At 38.9% G+C, this 25,551-nt stretch overlaps 1 protein-coding gene across 8 annotated transcripts in view; it reads left to right on the top strand.

Moving 5' to 3' along the window:
• The window catches only part of ZNF438 (zinc finger protein 438), a 199,517-nt gene that overhangs the window by 68,016 nt on the left and 105,950 nt on the right, over nt 1-25,551 (top strand). The window contains exon 1 of one of the 8 annotated variants that reach the window (XM_047754514.1): nt 9,876-9,966. The exons of the other annotated variants lie outside the window; for them this stretch is intronic. The gene's annotated coding sequence lies outside the window, so the exon portion shown is untranslated. Of the gene's footprint in view, nt 1-9,875; nt 9,967-25,551 lie in introns of those variants that run through there. 8 annotated transcript variants of the gene reach the window in all.

Below are 25,551 nucleotides of genomic sequence, written 5' to 3'. Positions count from 1 at the left end.
GGAGTTCCTGTTGTGGCTTAGTGGGTTAACAACCTGATAGTATCCATGAGAATATGGGTTCCATTCCTGGCTTCGCTCAGTGGATTAAGGATAAGATGTTGCTGTGAGCTGCAGTGTAGTTAGCAGATGTGTCTCGGACCCCATGTTGCTCTGGTTGTGGTGTAGGCCGGCAGCTGCAGCTCTGATTTGACCCCTAGCCTGGGAATTTCCATATGCTGCAGGCAAAAAAAAATTTGCCTTCTTTGTAAGGTACCAAAATATTTATTATATTTTCAACTTCTCTGTAATTATTTTTGTCTATTGGAAGCTTAAAGATATGAATCATCTATTTCTTCCATTAATTTTTCTTTATATTGTTTTTGTTTTGGTATGTGTGTTCATGTATTATTTATTGTCAATATCTCAATTGAGGATTATACCTTTTATCAAAATAATATGACTTTTTTCTTTATGCCTTGTGCTTTGTGTTTTAGCTGACATTAATATTGCTGCCTTAGTTTATATTTCCTTATATGTCTGTGTACTTATATTTGTATCTAAATATGATATATATTTATATATGATATATAAATCATAAAAGGTATGGAAGACTTTCTTTTTTGTTGTTTTTTGTTTGTTTGTTTTTAAGAGCCACACCTGTGGCATATGGCAGTTTCCAGGCTAGGGGTCAAATCAGAGCTGCCTCTGCACTACACCACAGCCACTGCAATGTGGGATCTGAGCCACTTCTGCGACCTGCACCACAGTTCACGGCAATGCCGATCCTTAACCCACTGATTGAGGCCGGGGTGGAACCCGTGTCCTCATGGATACTAGTTGGATTCATTACTGCTGAGCCACAAGGGGAACTCCTCTTTCTCATATTTTTTAAAATGGGTAATTATGTAGCTGGACTCCCAAGACATAGGGAGTGAGGTGAAACTGAGAACAGTCTGTCCAGGGTTGTGGGTCAGGGTGAAGTTCTTGGCAACAGACTCATTAAAATGAGTGTGGAGTGTGGAAAGCAGATGGGTGGAGGAGGCAGGAAGACCGTTATTCTTGCTTTGGTTCTGTTTTTCTTTGTGACCACGACAAACCTCTCAACTTTCCAGGGCCTCCGGCTCGATCTTAAACGAGGAGGAGGCCTCTCCAAGATCCTTTCCAACGTTAAAATTCCGTGCCTCACCAGGGACAGCAGGGAAGTTTCCATTTGACAGCATTTTTATTTTTAATTTCATTTAAGCAAAGAAGTCAGCTTCATTTCATCTTGCAAGTCAGGAGGAATAAATCACTCCTCTTACTACCTTGAGTAAGGAGAATTCGAAGAAGGGCTCACATGTGACCCGCGTATTTATGCCCCGACCTAATATTAGTAAGTGACACATGTCATGGTGGAGTGTCCCAGTTTTAACACCTGGAAGTAATCTGGTCATAGAATGACTCAGAGGAACGTTAAATCACTGCTTTTCCCCGAGAACACTAAGAAGGATATTGCTCTAGACTCGCAGAAACTTCTTACCTATTGCCCTGAACTGCATGCAGGTCTTGAGACGGAGGGTCCTGGGAGGGAGGCCCGCTGTGCAGCCTTCAGCCAGGCATCCGACTCTTTCATTGATGAGCTCCGGAGTGGGAGAAAGGCTGCCAGCCCTGAATTCATGTTTCACAAGCTCAGCAACAGGCGGCCACCCAAACTGGCTTTTTGTCATGAGCTGAGCTGGGCACGGTCACAGGCAGGGAGGGCAGAGAGGGTTTTTCAGATAATGAACATTGTCGCACTTATGAAAGAGCCAGGAAAGAGTGCTGACTGAATGAAATCTGTGCAGCAGGCCGAGAGCACCACTTTTTTTGAAGAAGGGCTTTGTTCTGGCTCCATTCTGGAGGATGATTCTGGACAATGACTCCATCCAGAGCAGCCTGAAAAAAAAAAAAAAGATTGTCGCTTCTCTTCTCGGTAGTCATCACCTTGAGAACTAGAAAGTCACTGGAAGGTTTTATTTCCCACTCTACGGAGAGCTTCCGGGGGCAGAAAGGAGAGAGAGATAATTGTTTCATTTCAGAAATGCATTTTGTTTCAGGAAAGAAAGCCATGCCACCTGTAAGTCAAAAAAAAAAAAATGCAAAACAAAGTCGAAACATGAGTAAAAAAGAGAGGCGGCAGGCTTTTATTAAGTGCCACTGTATGCTGGGCCCTTTCAGAGATGCCGAGACCAGCATTCAGTAGCCTCTCTTCTCAGGAACTGAACTTAAGTGAAGCAGACAGATAAATGGCTCATGCTTATTATGTTTCAGTTAAATAATGGGACCCTACTGTACAGCACAGGGAACTGTGTGTGATTGGGTCACTTGGTTGTACAACAGAGATTGAAGAAACATTGTAAATCCATTGTACTTTAATAAAGAAAAAACATTTTTATTGGAATCTAGCTGACTTTCAATGTGGTGTTGGTTTCAGGAGTACAGCAAAGTTACTCAGTTATACATATACACATAGCCATTCTTTCTCAGATTCTTTTCCCCTATAGGTTATTACAGAATATCAAGTAGATTTCCCTGTGCTAGACAGTTAGGTCCTTGTTAGTTATCTCTTTTAAACATAGTAGTGTGTACATGTTAATCGCAAACTCCTAATTTATCCCTCCCCACTCACGTTTCCCCTTTGGTAGCCATAAGGTTGATTTTGGAATCTATGAGTTGGTTTCTGTTTTATAAATAACTTCTTTTGTGTCATTTTTACTAGATTCCACATATAAGTGATATCATAGGATATTTGTTTTTCTCTGACTTGGTTCGCTTAATATGATCATCCCTAGGTCCATCAATTGAGTTTTTGTAGAGCAGCTACACTATGTAAGATGCTGCGCTAGATGTTGAGACTACAAGGTGAGCTGATGGAGCCCCTGTTGAGACATTTAGGGTCCAGAGTGAGATGTGTAACCAGGTATGCAGAGCACAGGTCCATGGAGGCACACAAAAAGACATCAGTGATTAGAATGCACAGGAGAGATTGATGCAGGTGACTCGAACACGAGGCAGTCTTAAGGCACCTGGTCCTTCAGTGGTTGTCGTCAGGTGTGCTTCACACTCTGGTCCCAGAGCTACACATTTCTTTTTTTTTTTTTTTTAATCTTTTTAGGGTCACACCCGAAGTATATGGAGGTTCCCAGGCTAGGGGTCAAATCGAAGCTATAGCTGCCAGCCTACACCACAGCCACAGCAATTCTGCAACCTACACCGCAGCTCACAGCAAGGCTGAATCCTTAAGCAAGGCCAGGAATTGACCTGGCATCCTCGTGGATCCTAGTTAGGTTCATTACCACTTAGCCATGATGAGAACTCTACAGAGCTACACATTTCTGATGTTAAAGCTAATAATAATAGCCAAGACTTGTTCAGTGCTTTACTCTGTGTCAGGCACAGTCTGGTGCTTTACACATAACAACTTATGTAATCTTTGGCAATAGTCCTGTAAGGAAGCATTAACATTAGCTAAGAACCTGAGGCCCAGCACTCTTGTATAAGACCCATCATATGCTGGATGGGTCTGAGATTTGGCCCCACCGTTCGTGTTTATTACCGCCATGCTAGGTTGAAGCTTCTAGAATCAAGGGAGTCAACTACTGGAGGAACGACTGTTGTAGTCTTGGCAGATCCAGTAGCTTCATATTAATGAGTCCATAGCTGAGTGTTGGGAGAAAAAAAATTGTTCATACATGTGCTTTTCGTTGTCTAGGAATAAAGCTATATAAGTTTTTTGTTGTTGAAATTTCTCTATGCTAGCTACAAATTAGAAATAGAATTTTAGATTTGAAATTATAGGAAAAGGAGTTCCCATTGTTGTTCAGCGGTAATGAACTTGACTAGTATCCATGAGGACATGGGTTTGATCCCTGGCCTTGCTCAGTGGCAGTGGGTTAAGGATCCAGTGTTGCCATGAGCTGTGGTATAGATCATGGACATGGCTCACATCTGGCATTGCTGAGGCTGGGGCATAGGCTGGCAACTGCAGCTGCAATTCAACCCCTGGCCTGGGAACCTCCATATGCCACAGGTGCAGCCCTAAAAAAAAAAAGAGAGAGAGAGAGAGAAATTATAGGAAGATACTTTTTGATCAAATACGTTCCCCAGTCCTTTATCCAGAAGGGCTTTCTTGAATTACAAATATATCTAAGACTGCACAGCTTACCACACAGACACTGAATCCACAGTGTTGGAGGAGGTGGGGATTTCCTGTCCAGCCTGACATCCTTTTGGCCAGATCAGAGGCTCCTTTCTCTATCTGTCATCTGTTGAAATGTCGGTCCCTTTTTACAGCATCAGAGGTCTTTAATTTCTAAGCTGAATTTGTAAATTGCAGGGGTCCAGGCCACTTGGGCCTGTGGCCCATGTGGCTTCCCTCTGCGTCTGAACCACAGGAGGCCTGCTATTTGCTGCTCTAGGGAGTTAATAAGAGCTTTTGTGACTTGGTTTGCCCACAATTGATAGGCTAACATCTAGGTGATCTGAAGGAAAAAGAATGAGATGAGAAAGTCAAAGTTATGGTTGTGAACTAGAAGGAAAGTTTGAATTTTAAAACCAGCATCAAAATGGTACAGACAAGAGTTAGAAGTTTGAAAGAGCCTAGGAGGAGAGGTTTTTAATTAGCGCAAGCCTCAAGACATTTGAAATTGTTATGATTTTAAATAGGCAACCCTTTGGCCGTAAGAAGTATCAATGACTTTACTTTCTGTATATGGTTTATGAAATGTAAACTCACAGAAAATCCAAGGGGAAAAGGCAGTCTTTCTATGGAAAACTGTTTTGATTTATGGCTTCCTGGACTTTGAAAGCCTCCTTGCACCTTGATTAAATATATTGAGTGTTTTAAAAATTAATAAAATGGTAAGACAGTGGTTTTTTTTTTCCTTTTTATGCAAGCAGGTATTTTCAGTATAGCTATCAGAAATATTGTGAGGAAGATTATTGAAAGCCGTCTGTAACATAAAGCTTGAATGCTCTCACTGAAGAAAAGGAGGTTGAGACCTCATTTGGACACTAACTACAAATAAAAGTAAACTCTGTCGTGTAATACTGAAATCAACTGTGAAAATTGAAGAGACTTACCAAGATGATACTTGGTATAAATACATTTTCTACTTTGTTTTTTTAAAAGTTAATTTTGTTTATGGAAGGGATATGTAAATACTTTTTTTGTCTTTTGTCTTTTTTAGGGGCACACCCACGACAAAATGCTTTTTTAAAAAAAGCATTACAAATCAAGTTAAATTTCCCTTTGACCATCACAGTCCCATCTTCCCAGGGGTTAGCATTCTGCCATTTGTTCTTCCAAATCTTTCCCTAAATACTGATATGGATACATGTATATGCCTGTAACAGATATTTATGTTTTGTGTAGATGTTAAAAAATAACCCACAGAATATACTATTTTGCTGGTTCATTTAAATATGACTTTCCAGTAGTTCCCCAGTGGCTTGGTGGGTTAAATATCCAGTTTGTGACTGACTTGTGTGGTTCAGGTCGCTGCTGTGGTGCAGGTTCGGTCCTTGGCCCAGGAACTTCCTTGTGCTGCAGGTGTGGCACCCCCACAATAAAAATAAATAAAAGTAAATATGACCTTCCAGTATATCTTTTGTTTTGAATAGTTCAGTAATGTTACTGATGCAGCTAACATTTATTGAGAAGTTACTCTGTGCTGAGCAGGTTTTTTAGCATCTTTTTTGTATAATTTTGTCTCATAATAAGCTTTGGAGGTGAGTAAAATAGTTGATTTTATATAGGAATATTCCATCTTCATTATGTTTCTCATATTAAATTACTAATGCCAGCAGTTTATCATTCTTTAATAAGCCTTCAAAAATGAAACATTTGGAATGATTTTTTTTTTCTTTTTCTTTGTAGGGCTGCACCCATGGTGTGTGGAGGTTCCCAGGCCAGGGGTGGAATCCAGATCAGACTTACAGCTGCTGGCCTACACCACAGCCATAGCAATGCAGGATCCAAGCGGAGTCTGCACCTACATCATGGCTCACAGCAACGCCAGATCCTTAACCCACTGAGTGAGGCCAGGGATCAAACCTGTATCCACTGAACCACAAGGGAAACTCCTGGAATTTTTTTTTTTTTTTTTTATTGCTAAGACTATAAGTTGTCGTTCTGTTAGCTTTGTTGTTCTCATGCAGCCAACCTCTCCCCCAGACCCTTGGAGTGGGTGTCTTTGCTAAGCCATAAGGCTGGGGATGCAAGAGGTGTAGACTCTGCTCACCTTTTAGGAATGAAGAGGTAGCGTGTGTCATATCTGACTCATTCTAAATGAAGAACAGACAGTCTAAGACATTTCCTTAGTAGTTAATGATTTTCTGTTGCCTGCAATAATGTTCTTATTTGGAGTGAGAGCAATCTTAGGTTATAAGTCCTAGGTGAAAGCAGGTGTTTTTGTTTTGTTTTGTTGTTTTTAGGGCTGCACCTACTGCATGCATATGGAGATTCCCAGGCTAGGGGTCTAATTGGAGCTACAGCTCAGATCCCATGCTGCTGTGGTATAGGCCAGCAGCTATGACTCCGATTGGACCCCTAGCCAGTTGGAACTTCCATGTGCCATGGGTGTGGCCCTAAAAAGAAAAAAAAAAATGTGTATATATATCATTTCGTTGTCATCAGTACATAGTGTCTATAGATGTATTTGACCTTTTGTGTCTTCAAGATCAAAGTAAACTAGTCTTTGCTTTGCTTTGCTTTGCTTTTTAGGGCCACACCTGTGGCATATGGACTTTCCCAGGCTAGGGGTCAAATCAAAACTGAAGCTGCCAGCCATAGGCACAGCCACAGCCACACCAGATCTGAGCTGCATCTGCAACCTACATTACGTCTCACGGGAATGCTGGATCCTTAAGCCACTGAGCAAGGCCAGGGATTGAACTTGCATCCTCACAGACACTATGTCAGGTTCCTAACCCACTGAACCCTAACAGAAACTCCCAAGATAAACTAGCCTTAATTAATATCTGTTTAGAAAAGTATTTGTTAAGAAATTCTGTGGAGTTCCAATCATGGCTCAGTGGTAATGATCCCAACTCGTATCCATGAGGACACAGGTTTGATCCTTTGCTTCGCTCAGTGGGTTGAGAATCCAGTGTTGCCGTGAGCTCCGGTGTAGGTTGTGCACGTGGCTTGGATCTGGCATTGCTGTGGCCGTGTTGTAGGCTGGCAGCTACAGTTCTGATTCAGTCCCTAGCCTGGGAACTTGCATATGCTACAAGGTTAAAAAGCAAAAAGAAAGAAGGAAGGAAGGAGAAAGGAAGGAGAAATGAAGGAAGGAAGAAAGATTCTGTTGCAGTATGATATGGTTTGAAAAAGCAGTCAGAAATTATCTTGCTGCACTTTCTTTTTGTTGCTAATACTTAAATTATTTTGAAATCTCAAATAACATTCAAGGAGAGGGATGAGGGTTTTACGCTTATCAGACTAAGACCTGGGTTAAGAATGATTAAGAGGCACTTTAAGTAAGCTCTCATTTCCAGGTGAGGAGACGGGGCCCTTGAGTTTCTGTTTGGTCCACACTGTGATAGGAACTGATCTTTGCGTGGAAGCCCAATCAGAAGTCTGGCCTGATAGTTGGAGTATTATTCATGGGCCTTCCTGCCTGCCTGTGAGCCAGCGCCAGAGAAATGAGAGGCTGTTGTTTAACTTGCAGGCGTTAGAAGTCTCCAGTAGAAACCCCAGTCACTCACAATATCACTGCCAATGTAGGTTGTTTCTCCAAGACTCATATGCTTTGGAGGCGGCACAATGCTGAAAAAAAAAAAAAAAAAAAAGCCCTTTGGTTTTCTAGTTCCCTCTCTGCAGAGTTCTAAGACGCTAACCCTTTTGACTTTTATTGGTAGTTTGCTTTGTCAGCTTTGTATCCACTTTCATTTATTCCTTGACCTACTCTTTGCAGTGAACCATCTCTAGCCTGGTAATACCAGTGGGAAAAAGTGAACTCTTGTTTCAGACCTGTGAAGTTCGATTCCAAATTTTAAACTTAGCTTCCTGTAAACATCACCTTTTTCTTCATTGTACATATATATGTGTGTATTTTGCTTTTCAGGGCTGCACCCATGGCATATGGAGGTTCCCAGGCTAGGGGTCAAGTCAGAGCTACAACTGCTGGCCTACGCCACAGCCACAGCAACACAGGGTCCGAGCTGCGTCTGTGATCTACACCACGGCTCACAGCAATGCCGGATCCTTAAGCCACAGAGCGAGGCCAGGGATTGAACTCGCAACCTCATGGTTATTGGTCGGATTGGTTTCTGCCGCACCACAACGGGAACTCCTTTTCATTTTATTTTACTGCCCCACCATACCCTTTCTGTCTGAGAACCATGGGGGTTTTTTTTGTTTTGTGTTTTTTGTTTTTTGTTTTTTTGGTTGGTTGGTTGGTTGGTCTTGATTTTTAATGAATCTCTCTCGAACTCACCTGTTTGTAGAAATTGAACATTCCCCCTTTTCCAAGAGTCCATTGTGGCAAAAGTAGCTCTTTGCTTGAGGTCCCAACCTAGGGGTCTCTAAAGGGGTCCAGGAAAGACACAGTCACATTTGCTTTTCCAGAATTAGCAACGAGAAATAATTTAACTTCCTTGACTATAAGTGAACAGCTCTTTAAGAAAAAAGTCTGCAATCAGTTGAATTCTTTAGGCTTCTGGCTAATAGTACTGAAGAACCCTCTACAGAGTAGATAAAGCCTGGAGGAAGAATTTCTGATTCAATTGCACGTTATTTATTGTGGAAAGAATGTTTTCCCTACAGACCGATGAGGAACAAGATGTTTAAACATAAGCCAGGGCGGAGACCTATTTGTTTGGTCAGCTTCAGAGGGGCCACGTTTCCTTGCTTACGATGATGAGTCTGCCAACTAACTCCTCTGTCCTCCCCAACCCCACCCGATTCTGCAAATTTCTGTGGGATTTTTTACTTGGGGCTCTGGTTGGATGAGACAGTGATAAAGTGCATACGTGGCCATTGGAAAGGCTCAGGGGCTCTTTTCTGGAGCAGCACAACTTTATCACGTCATTACGAATTTATGCTGTGCTCCGTGCATGTGTATAAATGGGCTTTTCCCCTTTTCCCCAGTTCCCCTCAGCTGTTGGCTTGTGTAGGCGCATAGCTGGATGGCAGCCGGACTCCATCTATCACAGGCGGTGGAAGGGGGGACAGGGATTTGAAAGGGTTACTGTTCACATTTCCTGTGTAATTCCCTCTGATCTTACTGGGCTGTAATTCCTTTCTTGATGTTAAACGTTCCCAGGCTCCTATAACCTCCTTGCTGACGTGCGCTAGCCAGGCTTGTCCCAGGTGATCATGGAGGCGGACCTCCTGTTTTTAAAGATTAGAGATCGCCCTTTCATCCATGAGATAGGCTACATGCTCATTCCTTTGCAATCCCAGGAGAAATGTCTTTGATTCGAGACAAGAATGGAGCCCTAACATTTAGTCCGTTTTCTAGCTCATATTTAACAGCCAGCCACCCAATTTGTTGTCAGATTAATTGCACAAAATTTTAAACCTACAGACTCCTAGTTTAGTGCATCTCTAGTGAAGTGAAAGCCTGGGAATCTAGTAAAGATCACACAAGTGGGTTCTGCTAGAAGAAGGGTAATAGTTGACGCCACCACTTGCTTTTAGCTTACTTGATCCGTAGGTCCCTTTAAGCTGTGGCGCTGACAGGTCAATATTTCTGCTTCAGTTCAGTTCAGGAGGTCGTAGCTGGTCAGAGGGAGATACTTATTTTATACTTTTTCTCTGGTTTTTAAAGTGTAGAGCAGCTGCTTTTAATTCTACAACTTGTAAAATATGTATTTTTGTGGTTGGCAAAAGGTTTTCTATTTTTGCCTTTTTCTCCTTAAGTTTTAGGGGAAAACGTTCTGCTCCTATGAAGCATGAGTATGGGTCAGCAGCTGCTGATGAATTGATGGGGCAGGGTCACCTGTACCAGCACTGCCCTTGTCCAGGTAACAAGCTTTCCTGTGGCACAGCTCCAGGCATGTGTGCTCGTGTGGTCTAGAGCACACTGCCCTGTCCCCTCCACCAACTTGGGAACCTAAGGGTTTAGGGATGGACAGGAACAAAACCACGGCTCTTTGAAGGAGTTTCTAGAATAATTTAAGTTTGCTGGTGTTTAGGCCAAAGTAAGCTGTTTGCATGGCTTAAAGCAGTGAGATAAAATATTTTTTAGGCACGTGTAACATGGTTTTCCATGGAGGTGGGTAGGGGAATTTTTAGGTTGGTTTTGTTTGGATCTGCCTTAACAAGCTAGAGGGACTGGTTTTGAAATGTTTTTCTTTATCTTTTTTGGCCGCACTGCAGTATATGGAGTTCCCGGGCCAGGGATCAGATCTGAGCTATAGTCACGACCTGAGCTGAAGGTGTGGCAATACCAGATCCTTAACTCACTGTACCCAGCCAGGGATTGAACCTGTGTCCCAGAGCTCCTAAGATACCAACCCTGTTTCACTATAGCAGAATCTTCTGGTTTTGATTATTTTTCATTCACTTTTATTTCCCCAGTGCCAGACATAGCCTGTCACACAGCAGCCTTTCAGTACTGGTTTGTTTGAATGAATAAGTTACTTTTGTAGATTCTTTTGTTGGGGAGGGGGGCTCACCTGTGGCATATGGAAGTTCCCAGGCTAGGGGTCCAATCGGAGCTACAGCTGCCAGCCTACACCACAGCCACAGCAACACCAAATCTGAGCCATGTCTGTGACTCACACCACAGATCACAGCAACGTCAGATCCTTAACGCACTGAGCAAGGCCAGGGATCGAACCTGCATCCTCGTGGGCACAAGTTGGGTTCATTACCGCTGAGCTACAACAGGAACTCTGATTCTTAATTGTTCCAAATGTGCATGATTAAGTATGTCTAATGATGTTACTCTCACTCTTCTGTTGGTCTCTCATGATAGAACCTGTTCAGAGTTTTTTGTTAATAAACAGTTAATTCCCTCCCAATAGTCTGCGCCCAAGCCCTTAAGTGCTTTGCACCTGGCTGGCCTAATTGTGACACTGCTCGGTCAGCAAGAAAAATGTAGTCATAAATTACTTAAATCACAGATAGTCTGTTAACATTTCCTGAAACCAATAAGCCTGTTTATTATTCTCATGACAGAAAAAAAATGCTTATATTTTCTCCAAAAGATGAGCTATTTCTGGGACCACCGTAAAGCACTGAACAGTATGTCAGTGGACAAATACTTAGCAGATACTCCTTAGAGAATGCTAACATCCACAGCATCATGCTGTCTGCAGCCTTAGTCCTGCCACCTGAAGCCTAGACTTCTCAACGCACAGGATCTGTACACTCGCCAAGTTAAACAGCAACTTAAGGTACATAACTGTGGTTATGGGCTAAGTGAGTGGCCTAAACGAGAATCAGGTGGCTTAGTGAAGGGAGTGTCATCATGCTTGAGTTAGAGAGTATGAGAGATTTCATCAAGGAAGATTGAGTCGGGCACTAAACAAATAGTTGGGGTTCAGATATAAAGGAGTGAGGCTCTTCGGCCTTTATAAATACGGGTAATAGTTTACACACTTGGTGTTTGGAAGCAGTGAAGAAACCAGAGCAAGAGACAAGTATATGGTGGAGACGTTCCTCCATCAGTGACTTATTTATGTATTCCTTATTTTTTTACTGAAGTGGACATCTTCCTAAAGACATACAGCAGCTCTTTAAATTGCCATAAGGATCCACTTCAGGAGGAAGTCCTCCAGATTTCTTACTCAGTTAAAATTTCAACGGGAAGACAGGAATAAGATATATTGAAAAGTTACCATTCATGACTACGTGTTGGTACCAAAGGCCCCATCCAATCTCAGTGGTAACTTTAACAGCTCTCACTGTTATGTTTTGATTTGAAGTCTAACATATAAGGAGACAGATCCAAATGTACAGTTCTTTTTAGCACAGATATTGGTGGCTATAGTCACTGTAGATAAATACAACTTTGCAGCAGCTTTTTATCAACTTCTGAAAGGTTCTTCTATAATAAAGCAATTATTATATTAATATCCCAAACTACTTTAATCCAACTTGTTTTGGTTTTATAAAGCACATCTAAATATGGATAGAATTTTCATTGAGACCCTTTGATTGTATTTATTTATTGTTAAAGCAAACACCTGAGTGCGTTTAATTTTAGAGCCAACCCTTTGTCTCCAGTTTCATTCTTTTATTATATAAAAGAGCCAAAGGGAGAACTATACTGCAAAGAAATGAAATCAGTTTTTCCAACGTAGTATAGATTGACTGACTAACTGGAAGTTTAGCATCTTACTCTCTGACAGTTATTCTCAGTTACAGATTAGATGCAGGGCCATTGGCTTTAATAGCTGGCTAGGTTGGGGAATAGGATTGGCATCCTCTTAGGAAAGTTGGGGAGGCTAAGGAAGGTAGTATATAAATAGGCTATCCACCACCTGTGAGTAGAAGTGACCTGAAGAAATATGTGCCAATGGGTTATGATTCTCCCTGAGAAATAGCTTTGGCTGCTCACCAAGTGCTTGGACCAAGGGATCATTCTAGCTCAAAAGACAGTAGAATAGGGCCATAGATACTAACTTGGAATGGTGTCCTTCTCATTGTAAACTTACAGAAGTAATAGATGCTTGTTGTAAAACATTCATAACAATTTTATTCATAGGGCTAATATAGAATATTAAAAATAAAAAATTATAGTCTCATTTCTCTATTCCCTTTTTAGCTCTTTTACTATAAATTAAGTAATATTTAAATTGTTTCCAGTTTTTAGCTATTATAATACTGTAGTAAACATACTGGCACCAGGCATTCCTCCATTTATAAAAAGATGTGAGTATGCGTGCACACACAGACATACACCTATACGTGTGTGTGTGTGTCTGTGTCTGTGTCTACGTATATGTTGTTGCCTTGGTAACAGCTATTACCTGGTTTGTAGTTAATAACTTATCTTAATATACCAGTATTTATTTACATTCTGTTTTAAAATCACTGCCTTAGGCTACTACAAATGGTCTTAATTTTGTACTTAATAATTCTAGTCTTTTAATCGTGAGAAAGTATTTATATAAGCATTTGTTAAGTGACCTGAAGGACAGCCTGAACATGCATCTTTGGGCTTGATTATGTGTGTAAAGTAGCTTATTTACTAAGAAGAAAGTGTTGTTTGTTTTCACTGGAGTATATTTGATTTACAATGTTGTGTGAATTTCAGGAGTACAGCAAATTGATTCAGTTATACACATACATATATTCAGTATTTTTTCAGATTCTTTTCCCATTATTATATTATATAATTATTATAGATTATTATAGAATATTGAGTAGAGTTGCCTGTGTTATCCATTGGCTCTTGTTGGTTATCTCTTTCATATGTAGTAGTGTGTATCTGTTAATCCCAAACTTCTGATTTATTCCTCCCCCCACATTTCTTCTTTGATAACCATACATTTTTTAAAAAATCTGAGACTGTTTCTATTTTATAAATAAGATCGTTTGTATCATTTTTTAAAATTAGATTCCACATATAAGTGATGTCATATGATATTTTTCTTTCTCTGACTTACTTTGCTTAGTATGATAATCTCTAGGTCCGTCCGTGTTGCTGCAGATGACATTATTTCATTCGTTTTTATAGCTGAGTAAAATTCCTTTGTATATATGTACCACATCTTAATCCATTCCTCTGTCGATAGACATTTGGCTATTGTAAATAGTGCTGTGATGAACACAGAGGTATGTGTATCTTTTCAAACCATAGTTTAGTCAAGGTATATGTCTGGGAGTGGGATTGTTAGATCATATGGAAACTCTATTTTTAGTTTTTTGAGAAACCTTTATACTGTTTTCCACAGTGGCTGTGGAAAATTTACGTTGCAAGAGGTTTCCCTTTTCTCCACACCCTCTCAGCATTTATTATTTGTAGATTTCTTGATGATGGCCATTCTGACCAATGTAAGGCGATACCTCATTGTGGTTTTTATTTGCATTTCTCTAATAATTATCAATGTTGAGCATCTTTTCATGTTTTTTTGGTCATCTGTATGTCTACTTTGGAGAGAAAATTGGTTTCTTTTAATTGTAATGACTTAGTTGATGTTTATTATATTTGGATAATTGTTTTATAGTATCTCTGAGAAAGCTGGCCTTTTTATCTCTAAGAAAAAATTTTAGCTTATAATGAACTCTGCAGATTACTTCTGAATAAGATCTAGGTTTAGGCTTCTGATTCCAATTTGGGTATAGAGGGTTGAGGCAGGACATTGTGGCTCCTGCAACAACTTTTTTTTTTGTTGTTTTTTTTTTTGTCTTTTTGCCTTTTCCAGGGCTGCTCCTGCGACATATGGACGTTCCCAGGCTAGGGATCAAATCGGAGCTGTAGCCGCCGGCCTATGCCAGAGCCACAGCAACACGGGATCCGAGCTGCATCTGTGACCTACACCACAGCTCAGAGCAACGCCAGATCCTTAACCCACTGAGCGAGGCCAGGGATCAAACTCGCAACCTCATGGTTCCTAGTCGGATTCGTTAACCACTGAGTCATGGATGGGAACACCAACAACTTAAATAACTTACAAAAATCATTGTTTCAGTGATCTGTTACTACGTAATAAATTGCCTAAACACTGAGTGGTTTAAAATGATAATTGTTCTACATGGGCCATGGTTCTGTGGGTTGGGAATTCAGGCAGGTCTCAGCTGGATGGTTTTTCTATTCAATGTTGCGTTGACTGAGATCACTAGATGGTATGCATTTGGTGGATGATTTGCTCTGGAGGATCCAATATAATCTTGCTACCTATATATGCTGTCTGGCCAAAGGTAGAACACTGGGTTCACATGACCTTTCTAGTATGATAGTCTCAGGGTAGTCAGACTTCTGTTGTGGCTTGGGCCTCCTAGAGAGAAGGTTCCAAGAGTTTGGAAGGGAAGGTGCCAGTGTCTTAAGGCCTAGAACTGGAAACAGGCACCACATTGCTTCTACTGTATTGTGTTGGTCAAGGCAGCATCAGAGCCCTCCCAGTTTCAATGAGATGGGAGGTAAACAAGCCTCTCCATGGAAGAGGTATCACAGAATTTGTGACCATCTTTAATCTACTACAGTTCACCTTCTGGCCGCAAATGACTTACATTCCTTCTATATTCAAAATATATTCAGCCCCTTCCAAGAATTCCAAAATTCTCATCCCACTATGGCTTTACCCTCAGTCCTAAAGTCCGTGACCTTGTCATTCGAGTTGGGTCCAGATGTGCTGGAAGCCTCTCAGGTGAGTTCCTCTCAAGAAACAAGTTATTTATTCAGCGTATAATGGAGAGGCAGGCAAGCCTAACTGAAGTAAACATTTCCATTCATAATTCAGGAAGTAAGAGGCACATAGCTTTCACTGGTTCATAGTAATTTTAAAATTTTGATGTTGTCATTTTCTTTTAGGGTCATTTCTACTCCCTGGCAATGATTATTCATGGCTCCTAGCTTCTCCCTATCAATTCTGAGCTGCTACCTCTCTTTTTCTGTAAGAAATGGTTCATGTTTACAACTAGGTAATCATTCCAGCCTTACTTCCTGCTTGTAGAAATTTGAGAGCCCAAAAGCCTCTTTTCACTTTGTTCTTTCTATGCTCTTTTCAGTCTAATCTGATATAATTCTTTTAAAAATTTTGTGAGATTCCTGTGTATCGAGTTATAATTCACTGTTAGGCAGAAGCAATACCCACAAATGTTTCGAGATAGGCCTTTTCTATTTTAGACTGTAAGTCAAGGCACTACAAAACAATTCCATTAGATTCTTAGAAGTTTTTCTTTTTGCAAGAGTCCAAAAGGCACACCTGTCAATATTCCTAGAGACCTTTTGTCTAGAAGAGAGAGTCTAAGAGTCACACTGTTAAGATTCTTAGAATTGAACTAGACTCAGCTTAAAATCATTTTGCAATCTTGACAGTATTTTAAGGTTACATTTTAGAAATTTTTGTCCTGTAACCATGATTTTCTGGCAAAGCTCTAGACTTGATCTTTTCTTTTTGGTCTGGAGAGAATGGGTATGAAAAACCAGATCTGAGTTGCATCTGCAATCTACACCACAGCTCACAGTAATGCCGGATCCTTAACCCACTGAGTGAGGCCAGGCATCGAACCTTCATTCTCATGGACACTAGTAGGGTTCGTAACTGCTGAGCCACTACAGGAACTCCAGCAATGGCTCTTTAGATACAATACCAAAGGCAAAATTCATAAAAGAAAGAACATATAAGCTGGACTTCATGAAATTGCCAATTCTACCAAGCATACGAAGTTCTTTTTTTTTTTTTTTTTGTCTTTTGTCTTTTTTGTTGTTGTTGTTGTTGTTGCTATTTCTTGGGCCGCTCCCGCAGCATATGGAGGTTCCCAGGCTAGGGGTCGAATCGGAGCTGTAGCCACCAGCCTACGCCAGAGCCACAGCAACGCGGGATCCGAGCCGCGTCTGCAACCTACACCACAGCTCACGGCAACGCCGGATCATTAACCCACTGAGCAAGGGCAGGGACCGAACCTGCAACCTCATGGTTCCTAGTCGGATTCGTTAACCACTGCGCCACGACGAGAACTCCCGAAGTTCTTTTTTTTTTTTTTTTTTTTTTGTCTTGGTAGGTATTTGACCCCTAGCCTAGGAGCCTCCATATGTCTGGAGGTTCCTAGGCTAGGAGTCAAATCAGAGCTGTAGCTGCCGGCCTACACCACAGCCACAGCAACGCCAGATCTGAGCCCCGTCTGCGACTACACTGCAGCTCATGGCAATGCCAGATCCTTAACATACTGAGTGAAGCCAGGGATCAAACATGTGTCCTCATGGATAATAGTCAGATTCATTTCCCCTGAGCCACTACAGGAACTCCATTATTTTTGAAACAAGCAAGGCTTGGCCCCTCTAAATTCTGCTTGAAAATGAAATGGTTCTTTTGTTAACCCATCTTTCTCACTGATTTCCATATCATACTTGACTAAAAGAGACTAACACTTTCAGTCTTCTGCATGGCAACCTCCTTAGCCACCTTATTAGGTACATTTTCTCTTTTCTACTTTATAGAAGGAATAATGTTGCATATTTTCCGCTACTATATAAGAGGGGTTGTCATTTTCCCATCTGTTCACATTTTCACTAAGTCCTTCAAGGTTTCATTAACAGTTTTCTCAAGGCCCTTTCTGTTTCTGCTCATCACCTGGTCCCAAAGTCAATGTCACTGTGTTTTAAGATTGTTATTATAGAGTCTCACTTCCATGTGCCAGTATCTCTTATGGTTATCTAATTCTGTAACAAATTACCTAAGAACTTATCATCTTAGAACAACAACCATTTTGTTGTACTTCATAATTTGTAGGTCAGTGAAAACGTTAGGCTGAGCTGGTGGTTATTTTTCTTCATGTATCATCAGCTGAGATTCGTTGATGGCATTTGGCTGAAGGGTGGGCTGCTTTGAAGGGTCCAAGACAACCTTACTTACATTTCTGGCACTTTGATAAGGATCATTTAAAAGCTAGTCTTAACTGGGGCTATCAACCACCGAACTTCTCCAGTGTGACTGTGGTAAGGCTGTGATGACAGTAGCACAAAAAGTCAGAAAGGAGGACATTTGTAAAATTCTTACTTATATGTGAAGTGGTATGATGGTATTAGACGTTAGATTGCAGTACGTTAAAGGCCTAAAGTTTAAACACTAGAACAGCAACTAAAACTAAAAAATAAATAGAAGCTAAAAGTGGAGATAAAGAGAAATGCTAAAAAATATTCAGTCCCACATAGGCAAGAAAAAGTGGGAAAAGGAAACAAAGAACAGATTGGAACAAATAGATTAATTCAAATTCAAAATGATTAATACAAATTCAGTCATATAAATACCTATATTGAGAGGAAACGGTCTAAGTGCTCTAAAGGCAGAGATCATCAGACTAGATTAAAAAAGCAGGACCTACTGACTACACACTGTCCACAAGAAGTCCTTTTCAAAAATGAACACATATATTAAAAGTAAAAGGATTGAAAAAGATGTGCCATGCAAACACTAGTCATTAAGAAAATTGGGTGTGTTAATATACACGAAATAGACTTCAGAACAGGGAATATTACTAGCTATATTGAGAGATACTTCATAATGATAAAAGAATCAATTTATCAAAAAGACATAACAATCCTAAATATCTATGAAACCAATAACAGAGCTTCAAAATACTTGAAGCAAAAACTGGCAGAACAGAAAGGAGAAGTAGGCAAAACTACAGTTGTGGTTCGTCTCAAGTACTTCTCTTTCAGCAGTCAGTATAAGTAGGCAGAATATTAATAAAAGATAGAAATCTGGAACAACACTGTTAACCACTGGACTTAATTGATAGTTACAGAATATTGCATTCAAAAATAGAAGAATATACATCTTCTCAAGTGTACTGGCATTTTCATCAAGGTAGATTATATGTCAGATCATAAAACAAGTTTCAATAGATTAAAATTAATCTTTTATGGATATGTTATATAAAAGATAGGGAACATATCTTTTAAGAGATTTTTTTTTCACTATTTCTAAATTGAATTAGAAATGCATAAAAATAGAATATCTACAATTCCTCCCTCAAATATTTAGAATCACTTTTAAGTAAACCATGGTTCCAAGAAATCACAAGAAAAATTAGAAAATATTTTTTTAACTGAAATGGAAAATGAAAACACATCATATCAACATTTATGAAACTAAAGCAGTGCTCAAAGAAAAAGGTAGAGCTTTAAAATGCAAACATTAGAAAAGATGAAAGGTCTAAAAGCAATTATCTAACCCTTGACCTTAAGGAGCCAGAAAAATAAAAACAAAATGAACTCAAAGTAAGTTGAAGGTAGAAAACAAGAAGTAGAAATCAATAAAAAATAAATAGAAAATATTATAAAATAGATATATAATACAGAAAATTGATTAAGACAAAAGCTGTTTTTATTATTTTTCTTAAGAGATCAGGTTAGTTGGCTCTCTTCAGTGGCAGTTCATATGTTCCATATATTTCTAGATGCAAGGATAAAGTTATCAATGCCTTAAGCTCTAGGCCAGAAACTGGTGTCTTGTCATATGCACTGTATTTTACTGGTCACATAAGGCAAAGAAGCCACTCAAAGTTAAGGTTGGGCAGGGACATATATGCCCTCTTCTCAGTTGGAGAAGTTTAAAAATATTTGTTTCACTCTTAAGCACAGTCATATTTTGAAAGACCTCAGAAAGCCGTGAAAGTAAAGAGGACTAAATAAACTGGAATAACAGAAATGGAAGAGCATGTTTGAGATGACATTGCTAGCAGTCATCTTTCCTGAGTATGTGTGCTTCAGAATGAACACTGCTTAAGAATCAAGCTTGCAGTGGAAGTGAGACTATGAGAGAAAAGGAAGCCACAGGAGCTTTGATGATCACATAGTCTGCCATGGTGAACTAAAACTAGAGCGGCCTTAGACACACACTTAATTTCGCCATAGATGATTTGCTGAGCCTTGGGGCAGGGTGGGAAGTTGGAAACATGCAGTGAAGTCTTCTGCAACCCTGCTGTGCTTAAGAGACAGTCTCCATGAGATGGGCTAAGAGCAGCTGCAACACACACAGAACTCATTTCACCTTTGAGACATTTTATACCCTACCTGTCTAAGAGAGGAAAGAATGGGCCCTCACTGGGAGAAAATATCCTCCACAGCTTTAGGGCTACCCCATTCACAATACTAAGAATACACTAAAAACTTCTAAGTTATATGATATGTGAAAAGTTAAAATAAATAAATAAATAAATAAATAAATAAATAAATAAATAATTCTAAGAGACAATAGAAAGAGATCTAGGAGTTACCAAACAAAAATATGGTTGTTGTAAAGGTGTTAAAGGAAATAAAGGAAGACATTAGAAAAGTGGATGAAAAGAGGGACAATATCATGTGGAATCTAAAAAAAGGACACAATGAACTTATTTGCACAACAGATGCTGACTCACAGACTTTGAAAAACATGGTTTCCAAAGGAGACTGGTTGGGGAATCGGGGGATGGGCTGGGGGGTTTGGATGGAAATGCTATAAAATTGGGTTGTGATGATTGTTGTGCAACTATAAATGTAATAAAATTCATTGAGTTAAAAGAAATAAAGTTCTTGGAAAAAAAAAAGATGGCAATATCAACAGAAAGGGTTAGGGTTAGGGTTGGTATCAAAAAATAATCAAATGGGAGTTCCCTGGTGGCTCAGTGGGGTAAGGAGCCTGTGTTGTCACCACTGTGGCTCAGGTCACTGCTGTGGCATGGGTTTGATCCCTGCTCTGGGAACATCCACATGCTTCAGGTACAGCCAAATAAATAAATAAGCAAATAGATATTGTAGAGATGAAAAATATAATATCTGAAATTAAGATTTGAGTTTAATATCAAAGTAGGTACAAAAGAAATAACTAGAACTAGCGAACTAAAGGACAGTTCCATGGAAAAACATACAAGCTCAGAAACAAAAAGGGATGGAAAGAACAAAGTAGCATAAGAGACATAGGGTATCAAGTCACTTCATCTGACATATATGTACTTGGAGTCCCAGGAGGAGAGAATGAACAAAAACAATATTTGAAAAGATAATGACCAAAGGTTTTCCAAACTGATGAAATATAGCAATCCACAAAGTCAAGAAGCATAAGAAACATGGTGAACGAACCCCCAGCAAAATTAATATAAAGAAAACCACACACATAGGTACAATTTAGGGAGAAACTTGTGAAAAGCAGATATAAAGAGAAAATCTTAAATCAGCCAAGTGAAATAAACCACACCACCTTTAAAGGAGCAAACAGTAAGATCAGAACATAAATGAATGACATCCTTAAATTTTAAATGCAGACATTATTAGATCAAACATTATTAGGATCAGAAAATAAATGAATGACATCCTTAAAGTCCAACATCCATTCATGATAAAAACTCTCACCAAAGTGGGTATAGAGGGAATATACCTTACGACAAACCCACAACAAATATAACACTCAATGGAGAAAAGCTGAAAGCCTTCCTACTAAAATCTGGAACAAGACAAGGATGCACACTCTTACCACTGTTATTCAACATAGTACTGGAAGTCCTAGTCTCAGTGGTCAGACAAATAAAAAAAATAAAAGGCATCCAAATAGGAAGAGAAGAGGTAAAACTGTCACTGTATGCAGATGACATGATACTAAATATAGAAAACCCTAAGGACTCAACCCAAAAACTACTTGAACTAATCAACAAATTCAGCAAAGTAGCAGGATATTAAGATTAACATTTTAGGAGTTCCTGTCATGGCTCAGTGGTTAACAAATGCCACTAGGAACCATGAGGTTTCGGGTTCATCCCTGGCCTTGCTCAGTGGGTAAGGATCCAGCGTTGCTGTGAGCTGTGGTGTAGGTTGCAGACGCAGCTTGGATCCCACATTGCTGTGGCTCTGGCATAGGCCGGGGGCTGCAGCTCCAATTGGACCACTAGCCTGGGAACCTCCATATGCCACGGGTGCGGCCCTAGAAAAGACAAAAAAAAAAAAGAATATTTCAGAAATCAGTCGTATTTCTGTATACTAATAATGAAATATTAGAAAATGAATACAAAAATACAATACCTTTTAAAATTGCACTCCAAAAACTCAAATACCTGGGAATACACCTGACCAAGGAGGTGAAAGACTTATATGCCGAGAACTATAATACAATCAAAGAAATTAAAGAAGATGGAAAGAAATGGAAAGATATTCCATGCTCCTGGGCTGGAAAAATTAATATTGTAAAAATGGCCATACTACCCAAAGCAATCTACAGATTCAATGCAATCCCTATCAAATTACCCATGACATTTTTCATAGAACTAGAACAAACTATCTAAAAATTTATATGGAACCACAAAAGACCCAGAACTGCCAAAGTAATTCTGAGGAACAGAAACCAAGCAGGAGGGATAACTCTCCCAGACTTCAGGCAATATTACAAAGCCACAGTCATGAAGACAGTGTGGTACTGGTACCACAACAGACAGATACATCAATAGAGAACCCAGAAATAAACTCAGACACCTATGGTCAATTAATCTTTGACAAAGGAGGCAAGGTCATAAAATGGGAAAAAGACAGTCTTTTCAGCAAGCATTGCTGGGAAACCTGGACAGCTGCATACAAATCAATGAAATTAAAACACTCCCTCACACCATGCACAAAAATAAACTCAAAATGGCTGAAAGACTTAAAAATAAGACAAGACACCATCAAATTCCTGGAAGAGAACATAAGCAAAACATTCTCTGACATCAACCTGACAAATGTTTTCTCAGGTCTGTCCCCAAAGCAACAGAAATAAAAGCAAAAATAAACCAGTGGGACCTAATCAAACTACAAGCTTTTGCACAGCAAAGGAAACCAAAAAGAAACCAAAAAGACAGCTTACAGAATGGAAGAAAATAGTTTCAAATGATGCAACTGACAAGGGCTTAATCTCTACAATATACAAGCGACTTATACAACTCAACAGCAAAAAGCCAATAACCCACTGAAGAAATGGGCAAAAGACCTGAATAGACATTTCTTCAAGGAAGATGTACAGATGGTGAATAAGCGCATGAGAAAATGCTCAACATCGCTGATCGTAAGAGAAATGCAAATCAAAACTACCATGAGATACCACCTCACACCAGTCAGAATGGCCATCATTAATAAGTCCACAAATAGCAAATACTGGAGGGGCTGTGGAGAAAAGGAAACCCTCCTGCACTGTTGGTGGGAATGTAAGCTGATACAACCACTATGGAGAAGAGTATGGAGGTACCTTAGAAAACTATACATAGAACTACCATATGACCCAGCAACTCCACTCTTGGGCATATATCCGGACAAAAAATTCCTTAAAAAAGAGTGCACCCACATGTTCATTGCAGCACTATTCACAATAGCCAAGACATGGAAACAACCCAAATGTTCGTCGACAGACGATTGGATCAGAAAGATGTGGTATATATACACAATGGAATACTACTCAGCCATAAAATATAACAAAATAATGCCATTTGCAGCAACATGAATGAAACTAGAGGATCTTAACACGGAGTGAAATAAGTCAGAAAGAGAATGACAAATACCATATGATATCACTTATATTGGGAATCTAATATATGGCACAAATGAACCTTTCCACAGAAAAGAAAATCATGGACTTGGAGAATAGACTTGTGGTTGCCAGGGGGTAAGGGGGAGGGAGTGGGATGGATTGGGAGCTTGGGGTTAATAGATGCAAACTATTGCTTTTGTAATGGATTAGCAATGAGATCCTGCTGTGTATCACTGGGAACTACGTCTGGTCACTTATGATGGAGCATGATAATGTGAAAAAAAGAATGTATACATGCATGTGTAACTGGGTCACCATGCTGTATAGTAGGAAAAAAATTGTATTGGGGAAATGACAATTAAAAAAAGTAAATATATATATATATATGTTTTAAATGCAGGAAGTAAAAAATACGGCCAATCCTAAACTCTATACCCAGTAAAAATGTATTTTTTAGTGAAGGCAAAATAAATATTTTTTAGACAAAAGGTATGAGATTTTCTCACAAGTAAGTCCATAGTACAATAATACTAAAGAAAGTTATTCCGTTTGAGGAAAAGTGATCCCAAATAAACCATAAAAGCTCAGGGAAAAATGAAGAGCATAGGTAGGCATAAATATGTGTGTAAATATAAAAATTTCAGACTATTGAAAGCAATGATGATAATGTTTTGTGGGGCTTTAAACATATATGGAAATAAAATATTTGAAAACAATGGAACAAAGGCCCAGTAGGTGTAAATAGAGTTAAACTGCTGTTTTGTCTTGTTCAGGAAGTGGTAAAAGTCAGCAGTAATAAATCAAGGAAGCATTTATAATCTCTAAGATAACTGCTAAAAAAATTACAAAAATGTTTAAACAAAAAATTCACAAAAGGTAAAATTGAATAATAAGGATTAATCAAAAAAGAGGAATAAATCAAGAGAAAACAGCAGATAGAATGACAGAAAATTTGTAACAGAAGTGTATCCTTAAATATAATTAAATTACATGTAAATAGGCTTATTCTTCCCATTAAAAACCAGAAATTGTTTGGACTAGATTTTTTTTTTAAAGACACAATATATAGTTTGCATAAGACATATAGCACATAAAATGATATGGGAAAAAGAGAAAAGGTATACTATACAAATATTTTCCAAAGGAAATTTTATATATCAATATCAAAGTAGACTTTATAGTAACAAGAATTATGAGAGTTAAACGGGTCTTTTATCATGATAAAGTGTCAATTCAGTAGGAAGTCAGAATAGTTCTAAATTTGTATGTTCCTAACAACATAACTTCAAAATATATAAAGCTAAAATTGACAGATCAAAAAGGGGAAATAGACAAATTATGGTTGGAGAATTTAACAACCTTTTTCAACCACTAATATAACAAGCAGATTTTTAACAATCAGTTAGGTGATGGAATATTTAAACAATACTATTAAACAACTTGACCGATGGCTACTTATAGAACATTATTTTCAACAACTGCAAAATGCTTTCCTTTCAAGTGCACATGGAACTTTCACCAAAATAGAACATGTTCTAAGCCAAAAAGAAATCTCAACAAATTTCAAAGGATTGAAAACACATAGTATATGTTGCACAGTGGAATGAGCTAGAAATATATAACAAAGATTTTAAAAAATCCTTAATTTGTGTGGGAAATAAGCAGTAAACTTTTAAATAACAAGTTGAAGAAATACTCAGAACCACAGTCAGAAAATACATCGCACTGAATCAGTATTGAAACTTGTGAGACACAAAGTAGTGCCTAGAGAGTAATGTATAGCTTTAAATGCATACGTTTAAAAGTTACCTAATCTTCCATTTCAAAAAGCTAGAAAAAGAAGTGCAAATTAAATTCAGATAAGCTGGAGGAAACAAAATAATAGGAGCCATAAAATCAAGAAAATTAACAAAGTCAATGTGTTTCTTTAAAAATATTAATAAAATTGATAAATCCTGTGAAGAAAAAAAAGAAAGCTCAAACTACCAATATGATATATCAAGGAAACATTACTAAAGATCCAAGAAATATTAAAGGATAAGAAAATACTATAAACAACTTTATGTCAGTACGTTTGACAGCTTATATGAAATGGGCAGATTTCTTGCCAAAATGACACACAAAAAAGTAAAAATTGTGAACAGCAGTCTACCCTTTAAAGGCACCAAATCCATGAATAGAAACTTTCCCATCTCTAATAATCTTCTTCAACTGAATTAGATGTCAGATTTAAACTTCACTGTGGCTGATAAAACTTACACTCAACTCTCCTTCCATCTAGTTTCCTTCAGATTGTTTTCCATAAATACTTTTCATTCCTTTTTTTTTTGGAACTGGAGGGGTCCAGAAAACTCTACCACATTTTCCTTCTTCCAGCTTCTGAACCCTTTGAGGAGCAGACATAACTCAGATAGGAATAAAAATGTCAAGTTCATTTGCAGGCAGACTGGGTGAAAAAGAGCCTCCTTAAAT

This window comes from Phacochoerus africanus, chromosome 12 (genome assembly GCF_016906955.1).
Source record: "Phacochoerus africanus isolate WHEZ1 chromosome 12, ROS_Pafr_v1, whole genome shotgun sequence".
NCBI lineage: Eukaryota > Metazoa > Chordata > Mammalia > Artiodactyla > Suidae > Phacochoerus > Phacochoerus africanus.
The sequence above is the reverse complement of the archived record's forward strand: the minus strand, read 5'-3'. Positions and strand labels throughout refer to the sequence as shown.